General features: G+C 46.0%; 1 protein-coding gene across 2 annotated transcripts in view; it reads right to left on the bottom strand.

Moving 5' to 3' along the window:
• The window catches only part of CCSER1 (coiled-coil serine rich protein 1), a 1,155,632-nt gene that overhangs the window by 11,476 nt on the left and 1,123,871 nt on the right, over window positions 1-20,285 (bottom strand). The window lies entirely within an intron of this gene.

Raw genomic sequence — 20,285 nt, 5'->3', positions numbered from 1 at the left:
ATATGTTCAGGACACAATTCAGTGTTTCAAAGTTGGATGCCAACCCATCCCTTGCACCTGTCTGCAAGCAGGGAGAGCTTTAAAACACACTGGCTCACATCCAGACTGCCCTTTAAGCATTATCTGAACCACACAGAGGCTGATTTTCTGTGAGCTGGTGCTGCTCCTATCTGGCTGGATGATGTTTAAATGATGCAACAGTTTGGGTGGAAGTTGATCACACAGAAATTTCCCATAGAATTGTCACCCTTGGTACTCTGACCAAATGGTTAGGTCCAATAATCTTTCAAAAATTATTAGATCTTGGCAAGGCAAACGCTGCTGAGAGAGAAGTGCATCTCGTCCAGCTGAGGTACTGTTTAAAGGGCCTTTTAGTTTTGTGCTGTAAATATTAGGACAAACAGCAATCATTTAAAAAGATGAATATGAAAGTTCTCATATATTTTAGTTTTTAAAATATCATTGCTATTTGTACTCCCAGTAATGTACATTGACTTTGTCTAGGTACCTGGAGATCTTTCCTACTATTTTCACCGTTTGAAGCAAATGGGAAAATGTAGGGATGTGCAAAAAATTTCGGGCACAGAACGATCTGTGCCCGAAACGAACAATTTCGGGTGATTCGGGGCTCAACCGAATCACCCCCGATGTCCCCCGAATTTTTTCGGACACGAGCCGAATCACCCGAATTTCGGGCAAAAAAAATTCGGGTGATTCGGTTCATGGTTGATTTTTGGCGATTTTTTAAAGTTTTAGTGACTTTGGGGCAGTTCGGGGGCATATCATGGGATCTGGGCAAAAGGAGTGGGGTGGGGTGGTAGTGCCTAATGGGTGCAGGCTACCACCCCAATTTCAGGGGGATTGGGCAAAGGGCTGATTTTTGGTAAATTTCTGAAAATTTCATGTCTTTGGGGCAGATTGGGGCATATTGGGGCAGAAAGTGGGGCCTGGGGCAGAATAGTGGTGTGGGTTGGTAGTGCCTAATGGGTGCAGGCTACCCCCCAATTTCAGGGGGTTTGGACAAAGGGGTGATTTTTTGAGAATTTTTGAAGTTTTGGTGACTTTGGGGCAGTTTGGGGGCAGAAAGTGGATCTGCCCCAAAAGAGTGGGGTGGGGTGGTAGTGCCTAATGGGTGGAGGCTACCACACCAATTTCAGGGGGATTGGGCAGAGGGCTGATTTTTTGAGAATTTTTGAAGTTTGGGTGTCTTTGGGGCAGATTGGGGGCAGAAAGTGGATCTGCCCCAAAGGAGTGGGGTGGGCTGCTAGATAGTGTCTAATGGGTGGAGGCTACCACCCATCCCCAATTTAAGAGTGATTGGGCAGGGGGTGAATTTTGGTGAATTTATTTTTATGAGGTCTGTCTTCATAAGGTGAAGTGTGCTAAATTGATTACTTCCTCATATTATTCATAGTAAAGGAAAGTGTGAAAAAGTGAAAGTGGGGTCATGAGAGTTGTTTAATTGAAAAAAATCTCATTTGCTATGATAGAATGAGAATTCACACCTCAGAAGTTTTTTCTGAGGTGTGAATTCTCATTCTATCATAGCAAATGAGATTTTTTTCAATTAAACAACTCTCATGACCCCACTTTCACTTTTTCACACTTTCCTTTACTATGAATAATATGAGGAAGTAATCACTTTAGCACACTTCACCTTATGAAGACAAACCTCATACAAATAAATTCACCATAATTCACCCCTCTGCCCAATCACTCTTAAATTGGGGATGGGTGGTAGCCTCCAGCCATCAGGCACTATCTACCAGCCCACCCCACTCCTTTGGGGCAGATCCACTTTCTGCCCCCAATCTGCCCCAAAGACACCCAAACTTCAAAAATTCTCAAAAAATCAGCCCTCTGCCCAATCCCCCTGAAATTGGTGTGGTAGCCTCCACCCATTAGGCACTACCACCCCACCCCACTCTTTTGGGGCAGATCCACTTTCTGCCCCCAAACTGCCCCAAAGTCACCAAAACTTCAAAAATTCTCAAAAAATCACCCCTTTGTCCAAACCCCCTGAAATTGGGGTGGTAGCCTGCACCCATTAGGCACTACCATCCCACCCCACTATTCTGCCCCAGCCCCCACTTTCTGCCCCAATATGCCCCAATCTGCCCCAAAGACATGAAATTTTCAGAAATTTGCCAAAAATCAGCCCTTTGCCCAATCCCCCTGAAATTGGGGTGGTAGCCTGCACTCATTAGGCGCTACCACCCCACCCCACTCCTTTTGCCCAAATCCCATGCTATGCCCCCGAACTGCCCCAAAGTCACTAAAACTTTAAAAATTCACAAAAAATCAGGACTTTGCCCAATCCCCCTGAAATTGGGGTGGTAGACTCTACCCATTGGGCACTACCACCCCACCCCAAAATTTTGCCCCTGGGCCCCTTTTTACCCCCCGAATCGATTCGGATTCGGATTCGGATTAAATCCGAATCCGAACCGAATCAAGGGTGATTCGGGTGACCCAGATTTGGGCACAAAACAGAACGGGGGTGATTCGGCTCGGGTCCGAGCCGAATCACCCGAAAATCCGAATTGCACACCCCTAGGAAAATGTTGTGTGATGTTATTGCTGCTATTTGTCATCACATTTCAAATTAACTTTCCTGTAACTCTTTGCGCTGCAACTCCCAAAACTCTGTCAGATCCCAGCATTCTGAGAAATATATTTGAATATATCTGTGAACATTTTATGTCTTCCAATAAGATTAAAAAGCAAGGGAGGCAAAGAATAATAAACAAGTTCTACTGGCAATCAGTGGTATGATCAGAATAGTCTAGGAATGCACGGATCTGCCATTTTCTCCAAAGTGGACCAACATACTTAAGGATAACATCATGACCAAATACCCTGCTGATCTCTTCATCCCATCCTTTCTACTTTACCACTCCATAGCTCAGTGGTACCCCAAAGCTAGAAAAGAACCTTTACTAGAGGCCTTAGAAAACCACTGCCTACACTAAGACTAAATGGACCAATGTCTTCACCCAGTGTCCAAGGCAGCTTCAGAAATTCAGTCCTAACCAAGTCACATTAAGAACTACCATCAGGATGAATTCTCCCAGCTGGACCATAGCCTGCATTCCACTTGTATGTATGGGTATGAGCCAGCCACAGTCAGGGACTTAGTTCCACAGATTTCAGTGGATTTCAACAGGAAACACATGTTCCAATCAGTAGGGCTTATGGAGGCATTAGTTTTCGCTGAATTGTATCCTTTATTTTTACCAGAATAATTTATCAGCACACCAAGCAGAAGACAATAGTCATATGCATTTATCTCCATGATAACTTGAGGGCTTTATTAACCTACTTCCAATTACTTTATGCCAAAACTCCTACTAACTATTCAAAGAGCATCCTCTGAAAAGAAAACCAGTGACAACTGGGAAAAACATAGGGAGAGAAGAGCTCATTTGCACAAAACTATCCCCTCTGCATGTCCCTTTCTTTATTAAAACATCACGTTTCTCTGAACGGGGCTCTATGGACTGTCAGCCTTCATGCTGCTCACACTAGACAGAGAACTGATGATAGAAATAGGGGATATGTGTATGGTGGCAAAGACCTGTTCATTTGCTGTCATGTTCATCAGTGAAACCATCCCTCAGTGCAAATGTACAATCCTGCAATGGAGAAATCAAAAGACGTACAGAAAGGGCAAGCTGTTGTATGCTGATGACAAGAAAGAGGAACACAACACCCTGTAATTATCTTTTGAGGCAGCTCTTAATTTTTATGACTAAATAACTAAAAGCAAGATATCCCTGAAGAAAGAATGAAAATGATCTGGCCATTTAGTTGTCCTCAGGCAAATGCTTTATGAGCGAAGTACAACAAAGTAACATGTCTTTCCCAAGCTAAAACAAGGCTCCGGTTTGCAAACTTTTCTCTTGCCGAACTAAAGCTGTCACACAGCACATTTTAGTAAATGAAGCATTCTTAAGGAGCCTACGACAAGGGCCGACATCCTAACGCACGCTGTGCATGTATTGCCCAGAAAAGCATGTATAGCCCTTGAGGACATATTTGCACTCTACACAGAGCGGTTCTGGAGGGAAGGGAAGGGAAGGGGAGGTCTCAAGGGATGGGGGTCTGCAGCAGGTAACATCCCTGCCTCTAAGGCATGGGGGCTTGTGCACAGAGGATGTTACCACTGAAATCTTTCCTTCTGCCCAGATCTCCCACTTGCCTTCCCTCCAATATCCCCTTCCCTCCAGAAGCGCTTTGTGTAGCATTAAAATATGTCCTCAAGTGCCACTTGACTCACATTGCATGAAGTGCTTCCAGGGAAGGGGGAGATCAGTGAAAATCACCCCTGCACATGAGCCCATTCTTCAGAAGCAAGGACGCTACTGTGGCATGCCTGCATTTTTTGGTCGCATGCACCCAGCTTTAGTCAGGATGTGTCAGCCAAAGTGTGCATTGCATACCATCATTAGGGCATTGAGATGCAACCGCAACTAGACCTGAAATAAATACATATATTTAGAATTCCCAAAAATGTCCAATTCACAAGTCACTTTAAATTATAAATTCATTTTTTCATTTTGATTACATTTTGCATTTTAATTCAACTGTGAAATGTCACTTCAAATTCAAGTGCTTTAGACCTGTTGGCATTTCTTGATTGTGTGCATCAAATATGAACCCTCATAAGCTGACAGCTGTCAAATACTAATTGCATTATTGCATGTTACCTTTCAAATGCTCTCAGAAGTTAATTGTTTAATAATAGCAATTAAATAGCAGTGCATGTTAACTATTACACACTGGCAAATATCAGTTATCTGGTAAATGCTGGCTTACATGCAGCACAGCAAGCTGCGTACCCAGGAGGTATGCAGGCTCTGTGACTTGTGCGACTCGCACCATTCTGTTGGTGTTTCTAGTGAAGGCAGAAAGGGCTCAGTGTGACGATACTATGAGTCATTGCTGCTGTGCCCAATATCCCATTGGAAAAGCTGGGTTGGTACAGACATCTGTACACATGTATAACATAATGGCCACATTCGCACATGAGGAAGACTGGAGTTGCAGGGATCTGCAATTTCCTTATTGTTACGTCCTAACTTGTGCAACTCTGGTCCTATCCGTTGTGTGACCCATGGTTGCGTTCAGGCAACTCCAGTTTGAACCCTTGGTTTGTAGTGAGTCTTGCTGCTCAAAACCAAGGGTTCATGGAGCCTCTGTTTCATCTGAATGCAGCACTGGAGTTTGCAATTGGCTGGACTGGAGTTGAGGGAGGCAGCTCATCGCCCCCTATGTGACTGGCTGTAGTGGCTGTCCTTCAAGGAAGAAGGAAGCCCACACAGCCAATTCCCCCTCCTCTCTGCAGTCTCACTGACTGCTCTCCTGGTCATCCGAATGCGGACAGGAGAGCAGGAGGTGAGAGGAAGCAGAACCATGGTTCCAATGGACCTATGGTTCCATATGACATATGAATGTGGCCAGCGTCTGTATAGGGCTATCACCATCACTTCTTCTTGCCAACAAAAGCGACTGACCAAGCAACTTTAGTTGCTGTGGAAGCATCAGTTCAACATCAGTAGCTATTATCTATCAGTATCGGTCAGGTTATAGAAAAGATAGTAATCACTTCATTTGATACTACAGACTAGCATTTTCATTACAATACCATGCATATGTTAAAAGCTGAGAGACATTTTAAAATAACTATGGTCTCTCCATCACAAATTTCCCTTGAAAATACATTGTTTAATTGATAGATCTCCTCCATTCAACACTTTCATTCTAAAATGGAAGAACACTGGTTGGAAGCATTAATACTGGATTTAGCAAAATGTATGTCAGGCACTCAAGTCAGATAGCTACAGGGAATCTGGAAGTAGTGTAGAGCTGTCTCATTACAAAGTCTTATTAATGAGACAGTGTCCTGAAATCTTGGATATAAGGTTCTTTTCATTTTACCTTATAATATCCGCTAAGCTTTACACATAACAGGGTTTAAGTCTCAGGATATATATATTTTTTAACAGACAGCAAGATGGAGAGAGAAGCTAGGGAAGGATAAGAAATCCTGAAATTACATTGTATAGATATACACATACACCCACTTGCTTGTAGGCACTAAACACAAACTATTGTTCCTCTAAGGAACAGTGTTTTTAAAAGTTCAAATTAGAGCAACTACTGAGGGAACAGGCAACCATACTGATGGGTCAATATTGCTTTCCCTTTATTGTCAGTATTGTACAATATTGGCCTGTTTCATTCACAGAATGTTTCTCTCCTAGCTCCACCCTTTATGCATCAGGCTCTGACAGCGGCTTCTCCAAGATTGCAGGCAGGAGTCTCTCTCAGCCCTATCTTGGAGATGCCTGGGCAGGAACTTGGAACCTTCTACATGTAAGCATGCAGGTGCTCTTCCCAGAGCAGCCCCATCCCCTAAGGGACTATATGCTCACACATCTAATCTCCCATTCAAATGCAAACCAGGGTAGACTCTGCTTAGCAAAGGGGACAATTCATGCTTGCTACTGCAAGACCAGGAGAATGTTGCAGTAGCAATAAGTCAGAAGGAAAAAGGTTGACCCCCAAATTACTCTCACACAACCTTTTCTTTGACTGGAAGGCAGGTAGAGCACAAGGAATTACAACTTGACCATGGTTTCTCAGTCTCACTTCTTTTATGATATTTTATCACAGTGATCACCAAAGTGAGGCTTTCTAGCTGTTGTGGGACTACAATTCCCATCATCCCCAGACACAATAAATTCAGGCTGACAATGATGGGACTTGTAGTCCACAACAGCTGGAGAGCTTCAGATTGGTCACTCCTGTTCTAAGATTATCTTTGTCAGCCATCTGTTGGTATTCTGGGTTTTTCTAAAGTCTTCAGATGCATTTGCATGTCACACGAAACCGGAGGTGAAGGGGCCTCCAGTTTGAGTTTCTGAACATCTGAATGTGCGCAGTAGCAGTTACAAGAGAAAATGGACCTGTGGTTTCCCTCCCCAGACTCTGATTTGTAACTTCAGTTTGTTATGAGTTTCGCCGCCCAGTCTTTGAGTTTAGAGGTGCCAGCGTTTCATCCGAACGTGGTCCCACAGTTTGTTTGTTTTGCAACTGGAGTTGAGGGAGGAAGCTCCTCTCTTGCTATGGCTTCTATTGGCTGTTGGGGCTGTCCTTCAATCAAAAGGGAAGCCCAGGCAGCCCTTCTCTCTGCAGTCAGTAAGACTGCAGAGAGGGAGCTCTCCATGACATCCAAATTTGAATAGAATCCAAATTCTACTCTATAGCAGGGTGAGCGGTACCGTGGGTCCATTGGACCACGGTTCTGTGTTCAGATGTGGCCATGGTTCAAATGCGGCCTTTGTGTCCTTGCCATTATTTCCATGGTAAATCTTCTGTCTGCTAAAAAATAAAAAGAGAACAAAAAGGAATCTGTTCACTTAGCATCACATTAGCAATGAAGGTTTCATATTGACATAAATTTGTTTGGATGTTTTTTCTTTCTTTTTCTTTAACTTTTTTCAGCATGTGGCACCTGGGGGAAAACTAGTATTGGTTTTGCTCTGAGATTAAATTGCTTGAGTTCATTCTATCTGCTCCGAAGCAGATAAGAGAACATGGCACTGTCACCCTTCCTTTTAAATCAAAACAGGGCCCTTCCATGTTCTGAGTTATTCCGAGATGCTGTGTATTAATAATTGCTAGTGCCTACTGCCTCAAAGGAAGGAATACGTAAAATATGAATTGTATTTAGTTCAAGATTCGCAGTGCTTCAGTAAATACTCTAATGAAAACAGTTTTTACTGTTTTCATTACAGTAAATACCGTAATGAAAACATGTTTGACAACTACTGATGGAAAATGCTTTCCATACTATGGGATGTGTCACTTTGCAAGGATAATGTCATTAATATACATGCACCACTATGGCCCATTCAGCTCTTAATCTTTGCTCATTGTGCTCTTGTTTCAATTTTGAAATTGGCTTGGTAATTCTTTCTTTCCACCTGCTTGTTTGTTCAGTACTCAAATGTCCAGCAAATGTATTGTCCATCTTCACAATGCCAAAATGATGCAGGGAACTGTCCCTCAGTGGCTCCCAGTGAGATGGCGTGTCGGCATGGAAGAAGTTGCTGTTGCTTAGTGATGGGGAGGAGAGCTGGTCTTGTGGTAGCAAGCATGAATTGCCCCCTTTGCTAAGCAGGATCCACCTTGGTTTACATTTCAATGGGTGACTACATGTGAGCACTGTTTGTGTGAGATATTCCCCTTAGGGGATGGGGCTGTAGCTCAGTGGTAGAACTTCTGTTTTGCATGCAGAAGGTCCCACATTCAATCAGTGGCACCTCCAGCTAGGGCTGGGAGAGACTCCTGCCTGAAACCTTGGAGAAGTTGATACCAGTCAGTATAGACCATACTGAGCTAGATGGACCAATGGTCTGACTCAGTATATGGCAGCTTCCTATATGTCCAAGGGGAGAGGCACCTAATAGTCTTACTGATGGACATTTCAGGGTGTTGGTGGCGTTATGGGGACTACTAGGTCAGCTAATGTTGTGCAGTAACCTCCTGAGAAATTTCATCTATCTCATAAAAAGTCATTTGACTTCCCTTCAACATTCTCAAATATTTATCCTTGGAAGTAACCCTGAATTTCACTTCCAATTCATGTGAAATTTCCATGGGAACCTTAGGGATATGCAAAAACTTCCTGAAATTTTTTGTTTGTCTTCCGTACACTTATTAGGCTTCTCTTGGAAAATTCTCAGTCTTTCTCCTTGCGAGGAGCTCTCAGATTTTCTTCAAATTTCACTTGTTTGAAATTTCAGTGCCACCCCTAGTCAACACTGCAGCTGCTGACTAACAAGCTACAGTGAACAGGCTGTACTGGGCACTGCTATCAAATAAGTAGCCATGCACCTGCACAGTACCAGCTCCCATACTTCTTGCAACACCTGCCAGAAAGAGCATCAAGGCCTGGTCCTTCTCTCCCTCAGTCATCATTAAAAGTCAAGTAATTCTCTCCCTCAGTCATCACTAAAAGTCAATTGGCCTTGACATTTCAGTACACCACCTCACTACCAATGGTGCCTATGGAAGTCAGAAACAGAATCCAGTCTGTAGAAAACATCCTGAAATCCAAGCAGAATTGAATTTTCATGACCTTGGAAATGTACTTTATTGTGTTTGAATCCCACCCTTCTCCAGCATCCTAGAGGAACTCCTCAAATCAGGGAGGGCAGGCAGCAATGAGGGACAATTCTGTAGATCTAGCTTCTCTTCCAGGCAATGTACTAAATTCAGAGCCACAACTTTAGCTGCCACTATCTTTAAGATTAAGTCATCATGTGACATCTGCATTTGAAGATGCAGATTTTTTACATGCAAATTCTAAATATGCAATTGAGAGCAAAAATTTCCTTCTACCTCCCCAGTTGCTTTCTGTTCCATATAGAAAACGATAGCAAATCATACCACATGGCTTTAAATATAGCAAGCAGAGGAAATATTCAAAATATTGCCAAAGTACTTCTTAGGAATGTTTTATATTTAAATGCAGAGGGGGAAATTAAAACTAATTCATCTAGATTTGTTTTAAATAATTTCACCAAATCTGATTACCGACACTCACAAATACTCCTTCCACCAAAGATGAAATCCAGATTCTAAAGCTCACTTTCATTCTTAAGGAGCTTTCAAACATTATTTATTCATTTACATTTATATTCTGCTCTCCTCCAAGGAACCCAGAGCTAAGTAAGTTAAGTTTCTCTTCACAACAACCCTGCAAAGTACATCAGGCTGAAAGAGAAGTGACTGGCCCAGAGTCACCTAACAAGTATCATGGCTGAATGGGGATTTGAACTTGGGTCTCCCCGGTCCTGGTCCAGCATTCTAATCACTATACCACGCTGGCATCTACACATACACCTGAAAGGCCGATATGTGGATTTATACTTGCCTATTAAGTATTTTCTCAAATATATTGAGTGATCTCCTTTCAAAGTATCTCAACTTAAAAAAAACAACAACTGTCCAATATTTATGGCATGGATTCTTATCTCTCTTTGAAAGTACAGACCCCCAAATACTCAAGTATTACCCCACTCCATTTATAATTTTATAAATCATAATTTTATAATTAAAATTAAAGAAAAAGAAAAGATGAACAGAAAAGATGAGGAACCTAACCCCAAGATTCCCATAGGCTCAAGATTTCAATTATCATGGTTTGGGTATTTGCAGTAGCAGCCAGGAACATAATTCCCAGAAACAGGAAGGACCCCAAGGGCTCCACTGACCCCAGATTAAGAACATCCAATTTATGGGATTTTCATAGCAACTGCAATCGCCAGTAATTGTTAGCATATGTTCCCAAGTATGTGGCTTGACTCAGTGGAACTCGAACTTTAGATATGTCCATGTTTTATAAAATCTAATCTGCTGGGAAGCAGAAAGGGATCAGAACTATGCATCTGTCTCAGATGCATTCTGTCACCGTTTGCACGTAAGAAAGGGATTTGTTAAAATCCCTGCTTCAGAACAGCAAATAAAACAGCCAATTTACCATTGTCTTGCAATGTAGACAATATTCACTCTAGGTAATCATATTCCTCTTTATTTGTACTTCTTATATTATATTGACATTTGTTTGAGGATACTATAAACAATTTCCACATTGTATATTAAGAGCACGTGAATAGCCTTCCTGGATCAGGCCAGAGGCCTATCTAGTCCTATTTCACACAGTAGTCCACCAGAAGCCTTGGGAAGCCACTCAACCAGGAGATGAAGGAATGCCCTCTCTCCTGCTGCTGTTCCCCTGCAACTGGTATTCAGAGGCATGGAGGTAGCCATCAGGACTAGCATATAGCCATTAGAAATGGCCGAGTGAGGGTGGGTCTCTGCATATTGCATGAAAAACATCCTGTGACACTGAAGACAATTGGAGAGCTCCCATTCACCTCTGCATTAGGTTGTGAACAAATGGTTCACTGCCAAACTGATTCACCTTGAACTGGGCTGGTTCAGAGGTTTGAACGTGGACCGAACCAGGAATGGCTTGGTCCACAATCAAATCGAAGCAGCCAGTTTCAGGTGAACCAGTTTGGCAACCCACGGGCAGCTGGGTGTGGTCAGTACAAGAGATAGTAAGATGCTTACCCTGCTGGCGTGGTGTGCTGGCATGGCTGCTGGCAATGCCATCCACCGCTCACACCGTCTGCACGGCTCTGCCTTCTTTTTAGGAAGCTGCCTGCACAACGATGAAGCAGTTCTGGTGTCTGCGCATCCGTGAACCAGGCTGGTAGCATGTGGTTTAGCTTGAATTTGATTCAAATCTGAGCTGAACCACAATTTTTGGTTTGTGCATACCCCACTCTGCATGTCATTATTGCAAAATGAAGGCCAAAAATGTGAAGGCCCAACTGCCTACAGCCTTTGGACTCAGGTGGTATATAAAGCAAATGTAATGTAATGTAATGTAATGTAATGTAATAGTCCCCTTTTTGGTAATCAAAATTAAAAAGTAAAAGTGAAAAGCACAACAAATTCCTGTAGAAACAACGATTAAAAAATCAAATAATCTTAGCTCCTCTAAAAACTCATAGCCATATTTTGATTCTTTACTAGTAGAATATATCAGTTTCATAAGGCAGGACATCAGTCTGAAATGCAAGAGATGCAATATTTCCACTGAAAGGTATTGCATAAGAGTAGGAGAGATTATTATTCTTATTGTAAAGGTTAGGGCTGCACATTATGAAAAGTTTGATTTGATTTAATGTCCAGGGCCGCGGTGATGGGGGTGGGGTGGGGGCTGAAAGAATTACAAATGGCTCAATCCAATTGCAATTAGATTCATAATTAATTCCAATTGATGTTTTTTTTTTAAAAAACACAAGGTGCACACAGTTACTATCTTTTGGCAAAAATCAGGAGAAAGAACAATAACAACCAAAAAGCCACAGAGACAGCATTTTAATGCACTTCATTTTAGCAATTAATGCTTATGCAGTACTTCTTAGGTCTATTCATGTTTAATGAAAGACCTCACTTAATTCATTTGCTATAAAGAAACATATTATTTTACCTGATAAAAATTCACAGACTAAGGGCATTTTGTACTTCAGTGTTTTGAGGGCCTGACAGCTGCAGGAAGCACTTATGCCTGCAGACTTTGGTAATTTAGTAATGTGCGTATCTCCCCCATAGTCAGATATGCAAGCTCCAAAATTCATTCTAGCATACACAAAACCTTTCAAATCTAGGACACTCTTCAGAATCTGAACACACCTACACACTGGAATGCCTTTAAGTGTGTGTGTGTGTGTGTGTGTGTGTACACACATTCTCTTGTCATTTTGCGTGGAGAGAGAGATGGGGGGGAGGGGTTCAGTGTGAGCAGCTTCTTCATGGTGCTATTCTGTGTGTTTGTAGTATGTATGTAAATATCACCACCACCACATGATTGGGGGCCATGACTGTTGGCATGGTGGACAGTGCCATTGCTCGCCGTCCCCAGTGCAGCCCAAGCACCAGTTCCCTCATGAAGCTGGCCACCCACATGGCGATGTGGTTCTGGCCTCTGTGGATGCCGCCCTTCAATGCTGAACCAATCTGCTCAAACCGGGCTTGGTTTGGTTTGATCATGGACTAAACTGGCCCCAGTTCTGTTCATGATCAATCTGCTGAACCGGCCTGGTTTAATGCAAACCGGTTCAATATTGAATGGTTCACACACACCCCTACCTGTCACTTCTAGCTGCTCTTTTTCCTCTGTCTTTCCTCACCTTCCCTGTTAACCTCTGTTGCTAGTTATTCATATAGTACCACAGAGAGTGACTCTCACCAAGCCCCTAGAATATACACAGACAACAGATCTCTGGGTAGCATTTTCCTCTTCATTCCCCCACACCAGTTCACCATTTCCTCTCTCTCTAGTCCCATCACCATGCATGGCATTCTGCTGCTATTGGTTAGTGTTAGACTAGGACCAGGAAGACCCAAGTTCAAATCCCCATTGAGTCATGAAGCTCATAGGGTGACTCTGGGCCACTCAAAGTATCTTTCAGCCTAACCTACCTCACAGGGTTGTTGTGAGGATAAACATAACCATATACACTAATCTGGGCTCCTTGGAGGAAGAGTGGGATATACATGCAAAAATAAATAAATAAAAACAAATAAATTTCCCCTCTCTCGAATCCCATCATTATGTATGACATTCTGCTGCTTTCCTTATCTTGCAGCCTGTGCTGAACCACTGTCATCTGCAAAATCACAAGTAATGCTAGACCACAATGCTGAGACATCCATAGCAGTCAACGGCAAACACAGTGCACAATCTAGGAGAGGTACCACAGCATCTTCCATGATCCTGCAGGGAACATACCTTTAGTGTTGCTTGCTAAAACAGATAATCTCTGGGAAAGCAATAACAAAAAATAGCAGACTTTTTTGGATGACCCCTATCATGTGGGAACAGAACTCACTTTAGGTGAAGTCACAACCTGGTTGTCATATGCCATCCATGCCTCCTCCAAGACCCCCTTCAAAGTGAAGGCAATGTGATGCAAAAGAGTATTGCGCTTTGAATGACCTCTGATTGTCTAGATCAGGCATCCCCAAACTGCGGCCCTCCAGATGTTGCTGAACTACAACTCCCAGCATCCCTAGACACAATTTTTTGTGGCTGGGTATGCTGGAAGTTGTAGTTCAGCAACATCTGGAGGGCCGCAGTTTGGGGATGCCTGGTCTAGATGTTCAGTATGTGATCACTAATTGACTAGTACAACAACAAAAAGAAAAAGCCATAACAAAACATGATGCTGAAACAGACAGCAATGATAGCTGTTATGAGTGGTGAAGAACGGTAAAGAACAGGCGGGTGGGGAAAACATTTCACAACCATGCATCTATTGGGGGGGCTTCCCCTCCCCCAAAAAACATTTACAAGTCAGCATTCAACACAGCTCCACTGAAGTGGTTTACACAAGAGATTTTAAGAGCATAGATATTAAGGGAAGTAATGGCCTGCAGATCTGAAGATGACCCTACAGTGCTTATCTAGGATACTGGTGAGAAAATAAGGCTGTTCTCACAAGCAGCCTAACCCAGGCTAGGGCAGCCCAGCCTGTGTTAGGCTGCTTGTGTGGAAGGCTGGGATCCATGTGGACCCTGGTGCTCCCACCCAGTCTAAACCCACTTCTTATCCCAGCTTTTAGAGGTAAAGTGTGCCGTTGAGTTGGTGTCGACTCCTGGTGACCACAGAACCCCATGGTTGTCTTTGCTAAAGGCACCTCTAGCCCGGCTACTGGGATCATGCATCTCCTTAAGCTGCACGCAGCCTAAGACACAGAGATGGGCACCTAGAACATCTGTCTGATAGGGGAATCCTCCAATGCACCACGCTTGTTGTACAGTGCACGGTGGGATTCCCAGAGGCCAGGACACATCAGCCCATCCTTTGGAGATCCACACTGCTTGGCTCAGCAAGAATCATCTGGGAGTATGGTCCACGCTCTCAGCAACATTTGATCTATCTTCTAGAGGGAAGGTGAGTTGGAGCCTGCCCCCCCCCCGCCCAGTCATATGAATGGCCCCAATTTCTTCTCTGATGGTTCTCTGATAATGGAAAGTGAGGAGGGGAGAGTTTGGATGAAAGCATTAGGAACTCCATCAAAGGTAACTTGAGAAGGGAATAAAGAAAAGGCAAGAAGAAGTTCTTGGAATTCCTCATGTGAACAATTGCACTGGAAATTCTGTGGAATGGAATAGGCAAAATATCACATAGGAAAGGGCCAAAAGCAAGCAAGAGCACAAGAAGTATGAAAAGATGGCACACTCAAAAGTATTCAGATGAAAAATTCCCATGGCTGTTCCAAAGATGTGTGGTTCAGTCATCACACTAGGAATAAAAATCATCATTCCTGTATCATAACAGATACTTTGGTGTGTTCTTTTCATCAATCTCAGGTCACAGGGATACTGATCAAGATTATTTTGTGATGGAAAAATTGTTATTAATAGGATGTAGTGATGTTGAACAGTCAAACCACCAAAGATTGCTCTTCGTTGAGTCTTCCCAGTGGATTGGCTATAAATGGATATGAAAACTAGGATCAATGAGAACATACAGTGCTTCATTCTATTAAACTAATGCTGCTTTGAGGAAAATCTGCAGACTGTCAATATTTAACATACTGGGTAAAACATAAAAGCAGATGTCTTCAAATTAGAGCATTAATTTACAAACACCCACAAAGCATTTTTCATGAATAACCAAGAGGCACACACTAAATATGAAACCTTTATTGGAAGATATATGGATTTCAGTTCATATATTAGCCGCCCACCACTTCCCTTTCTAACATTATAGAAATAGGCTAAGATATTCAGTGGGCTCATTTGCATGATAATATGGAGATGGGATGGAGGGAAGGCCCGCTTGTACCTCCCAGATAACCAAAGCCACCTTTGGGTTCTGCAACTCATGAGCCCACATGAACACTGCAGTGCCATTCTCCATTGCCGAAATCAGGAGCTGGGGCCTCCACATATACCACAATGCATTGCAGGAGTAGCAGAGAAGCAGCCCCCAGTAATGCAGCAGCTGTCCTCCCCATAGCCCAGCAACCCACAGGACTTTATGGTTAACAAGGCCTCCAGCTGCCTAGGAAAAGTTTAAGGCCATGCGGCAGTGCAGATAACCAGAAAAGAAGCGGATCTGAGTAGTGATGTGCGGTTCGGTCCGGATCCGGATCGGTTCGTCCCGAACCGGTCCGGATCCGGCGGTTCGATCCCGGACCGAATCGGGCCCTTCTGGGACCGATCCGGACCGAATCCGAGTCGGTTCGGCTCCGAACCGGCTCGGGTTTCCCGAACCGGTTCGGGAGTTCAATTGAGTCTCTGGAGTGTCCCTTTAAAGTTTGAAGTGTGTCCTCCATTTTGTGGCTCATTCCTGAAACTTTTGCTCCTAGCATCCATTTTGTGATGCTATTTTCAGGCATTGTATTGGCTGCGCTATTGATCCTTTGATTGGCCAGAATGAGTCCTTTGGTCTGGTAGGCTGCTTGGCTGTTGCACTGTTGAGAGCTGGCACCCTGTTGGCCGTGGGGGAGTGCAAAGGTGGGGGCTCCCAAAGGAGGGAATTTCAAACCTATATAAACCCAAGCCTCTTCTCTGGAAACTTCTCTTGGCTGCAGTTGTGGGATCATCTCTGAGACCTTGCTTGCTCTTTTGCTGCTGGTGTCTGCTGTGAGTCCCTGCTGACTGTGTGTCACATTAGTGTGTGTCTGTCTCTCTGCTCTCTGTGTGTGTTGTTGTGTGCCACCTTGTCCATCTGCCCTCTGTCTGTCTCTGTCCAAACCTCTTTAATACTTTCCCCTCAACTTTTTCCAACTTTTCCTGTTGTGTGTTTTCTGTTCTCTTCACCCTTTCTCTCTCAACCCTTCTTCCAAAGTTTTGGCTTTCCCTCCTTCCCCCCCCCACCCCCCTCTTCTGCATTGCTTTCCTGTTTTTGTGCCTTGCCTGACTTTTGTTCCACTTTTTGAGTTGCATTCAATTATTGCTTCTGTGTAAATTTATATATTTGCTGATTTTGGTTTTTAATTAATAGCTATTGTTATTGCTGGCTGCCTGTCTGAGTTGTGTTTCTGAGGATTTAGTTTATATTATTGCTGCAATTTGATTCCTTGTGTTCTGATTTTGATTGTTAATTTGTTCCCCTCTGGCCCTGCTCCTAGCTTCCCCCCTCCCTCCCTCCCTCCCACCCAGATAAGATTGTTTCCCTCCTGTGCTGCTGCCTGTTGAGCCTTGCATTCTTTGGATTTCTTTGTGGAATTAGGTTCTGGTTTTGGTTTTGCTCCCTGTGTGTGTCACCCACTCCCCCAGTCCCTCCCCCTGGTAGTTGTAAACCCCCCCCCCCCGCCCTGAGACTTTCTGGCTGCCCTTTGGTTTCCTTTTTTTTACTTTGTGTATAGATTGTTTGGATTCAAATTTGATTGTTCCCCTGTGGTCCTGCTCCTAGCTTCCCCCCTCCCTCCCCTCCAGAAACCCACTCCCCCCACTGCCACCTCCTCCTCCACTCCTGCCCTGCCTGCCCCCTCCCACCCAGACTGAGTGTTGTTCCCCATCCTCCCTGGTGCTGCTGCTGCTGCCTGTTGAGTCCTGTCTTAGTTACTTTGGTTTTTTGTGTGAAATCAATTAGCTTCTTTTGGTTCTGGTTTTGCTGTGTGTGTGTCCCATTCCTCCCTGCTGGTTGTTGTTGGTTCCTCTCCCCCCCCCCCCAGACTTTCTGCCCATTGTTCCCAGGTGTTGTTTTTTTTTTTTACCCCAGGCCCCCTGCCACAGACTAGCCCCCAACCACACACACCCTCTCTGCTCCCCCCACCCCACCTCTTTTCCTCCTTGCCCCCGACTCTCTCCACTCACCCCAGGCCCCCTGCCACACACTAGCCCCAACCACACACACCCTCTCTGCTCCCCCACCCCACCTCTTTTCCTCCTTGCCCCCGACTCTCTCTACTTACCCCAGGCCCCCTGCCACACACTAGCCCCCAACCACACACACCCTCTCTGCTCCCCCCACCCCACCTCTTTTCCTCCTTGCCCCCGACTCTCTCCACTCACCCCAGGCCCCCCTGCCACACACTAGCCCCAACTACACACACCCTCTCTGCTCCCCCACCCCACCTCTTTTCCTCCTTGCCCCCGACTCTCTCCACTTACCCCAGGCCCCCTGCCACACACTAGCCCCCAACCACACACACCCTCTCTGCTCCCCCCACCCCACCTCTTTTCCTCCTTGCCCCCGACTCTCTCCACTTACCCCAGGCCCCCTGCCACACACTAGCCCCAACCACACACACCCTCTCTGCTCCCCCCACCTCTTTGGACCGCTGCTACTGCTGTGTCCTCCCCCCACACCTGAATCCCCCCTCCCTGCTGCGCTGCGCTTCTCCTCTCTCCTCTTTCTCTCTATCATCTCTCTTTCTCCTCTCTCTCTCTTTCTTTTCTCTCTCTCTCCTCTCTTTCTCTTTGTCCCTGCCCCCCCTCTCTTTTCTCTCTCTCTTAGTCTTTTCTCTCTCTGCTCCCCTTCACTTTCCACCTCCTCTCCCACAGCTGCAGCCACACACAGTAGCCTACCCACCTGGCGGCTGCCATCGGTTTTTTTTTCTTTTTATAGTTTTTGGTTGATTTTGTCTCTGCTTGGGGGTGAGTTGAGCGACACAAACAGTGTTGTCTCCTCACTTCTGCCCCTCCATCGTTGTTGAACTACCCCGGTTGCCTGTGTGCCTCGTGCGGCCGCCCTGCTGTGTCTCAGCCCAGGGTGGCTGGCTGGCGGCGGCGAATCCGTGACCAGCAGTGAGCGGCAGGAGAAGGACCGGAAGAAGAGGGGTTAGTGCGTGTGCGATTGTGCACCTTTTGTTGCCCCTTTCTCTCCCTAGCTGGCGGTTTTAAATAGGGACACCCCTATTCTGAAATGCATTTGGGTGTGGGGAGGAGGGAGGGAACCTTGGAGAGGAGATGTACTGTTGTAAAACTTGTGTCTTCATGCCCATGCCCAGTAAAGAAATTGCTGCTGTGTGTTGCGTTGCATTGCATGCGTCTTGCAGGTGGTTTTTGAACAGGTGCCTTCCAGAGTGCTTCCTTGCCTCTGGGGCAGTCTGAGTGGGGTCCAGGGTTCTGATGCGATGCTGCCACTGCTGGGCCCATGCCATGCCAGAGTGCTTCCTTGCCTCTGGGGCAGTCTGAGTGGGGTCCAGGGTTCTGATGCGATGCTGCCACTGCTGGGCCCATGCCATGCCAGAGTGCTTCCTTGCCTCTGGGGCAGTCTGAGTGGGGTCCTGGCTGGTCTCTGATGCTGCCACTACATGCTGGGCCCATGCCATGCCAGAGTGCTTCCTTGCCTCTGGGGCAGTCTGAGTGGGGTCCTGGCTGGGCTCTGATGCTGCCACTACATGCTGGGCCCATGCCATGCCAGAGTGCTTCCTTGCCTCTGGGGCAGTCTGAGTGGGGTCCTGGCTGGGCTCTGATGCTGCCACTACATGCTGGGCCAATACACACGCATGATGATGATCATGATGTTCAATCCATGAGGCTGCCATCAAGTGTTTGCTGCTGCTTCCTTGCCATGGCATTGGGCAGGCAGAGTCACAGAGTGGGTGGGTTCAACCTCTGTGTTGGTGTGACTGGGTTCTGGTTTTGGTTGTGTGCAATTTAGAGTCACTAAATAGGCTGCATTGAGTTTGAACCACCCCCCAGAACCCACACTTTGTGTTCCAGTTCACTAAATAAGGGTTTCCTCCTTTGATCTGCAGGTTCCCAAGCGTTGACTGCATCCCTCCCCCACCCCCGGTAGGTGCTGTGCCCTCCCCCCATCCACTCCCCCCCCCAAAAAAGCTAAAAACTTGCCACCCACACCACAACTACTCCACCCAACTGCCCGTGCCACCCTCCCACACCGGGGTTCCACCCTTTAACCCCCTATTTTTCTAAAAAAAAACCCTCCCAGACCCATCTCCCCAATTGGCTTGGTGGTTGACTCCCAAATTCAAAAAGGACACCCTCCCCCTCACTTCGATTGGCTTCCCCCCCCATATCAAAAAGTCTTCCTTTCCCCCCCATTGGCTTCCTTTTTTCAAAACAAACTTCCCCCCCGCCGCCTCCAAATCAGCTGCCTTTTTTTTGGCCCCTAAGCCCCTCCAAATTATTTTTTTGACCCTGTCTGGCCTTCCTCCTAAAGTCTCCCTCCTTCTGACCTAGCAGCATGTCTGAGCGCCGTGTGGCGGGCAGGGCTCGCTCAAGGCTGGCAGGCAGAGGTGGGAGAGGCCAGGTGCGGGGTGCGCCTGCGGCACGGGGAGGGAGAGGACGCGGGGAGCCTGAGGACACCCCAGTTCTCCCCATTGGAGAATTCTTTGCTCCGGCCCCATCTTTGGTGCGCAGGATTCAGTTCCCCACGCCTGCTGCCGCCAATCGCGGCAGAGGCAGAGGCACTGTTAGGGCTGTGGCGGGTCCCTCCTCGCCGGCGGCACCAGGTGCTGCTGAGCTACCGCCAGTTGTTGAGGTGGAGGAGACTGTGGAGTTGGAAGAGCAGGTAGAGGGCGGTGAGGACCGTGCGGCTGGCAGCGATGCAGCCAGGTTCTCCCTCCCTCTGGGGCCCCTTCCCCCTATCCTTTCGCCGCTCAGTGGGGCCCCCCCTCGTGAAGCCCGACACTCTGGTGGGGAGCGGTCTGGCGAGGTGGTGGAGGAGAGGCCTGCCTCTCCGATGCCAGTTCAGCCGGGCCCTTCCTCCGCTG

This window comes from Hemicordylus capensis, chromosome 5 (genome assembly GCF_027244095.1).
Source record: "Hemicordylus capensis ecotype Gifberg chromosome 5, rHemCap1.1.pri, whole genome shotgun sequence".
Classification (NCBI taxonomy): domain Eukaryota; kingdom Metazoa; phylum Chordata; class Lepidosauria; order Squamata; family Cordylidae; genus Hemicordylus; species Hemicordylus capensis.
This window is presented reverse-complemented; position numbering and strand designations above follow the sequence as displayed.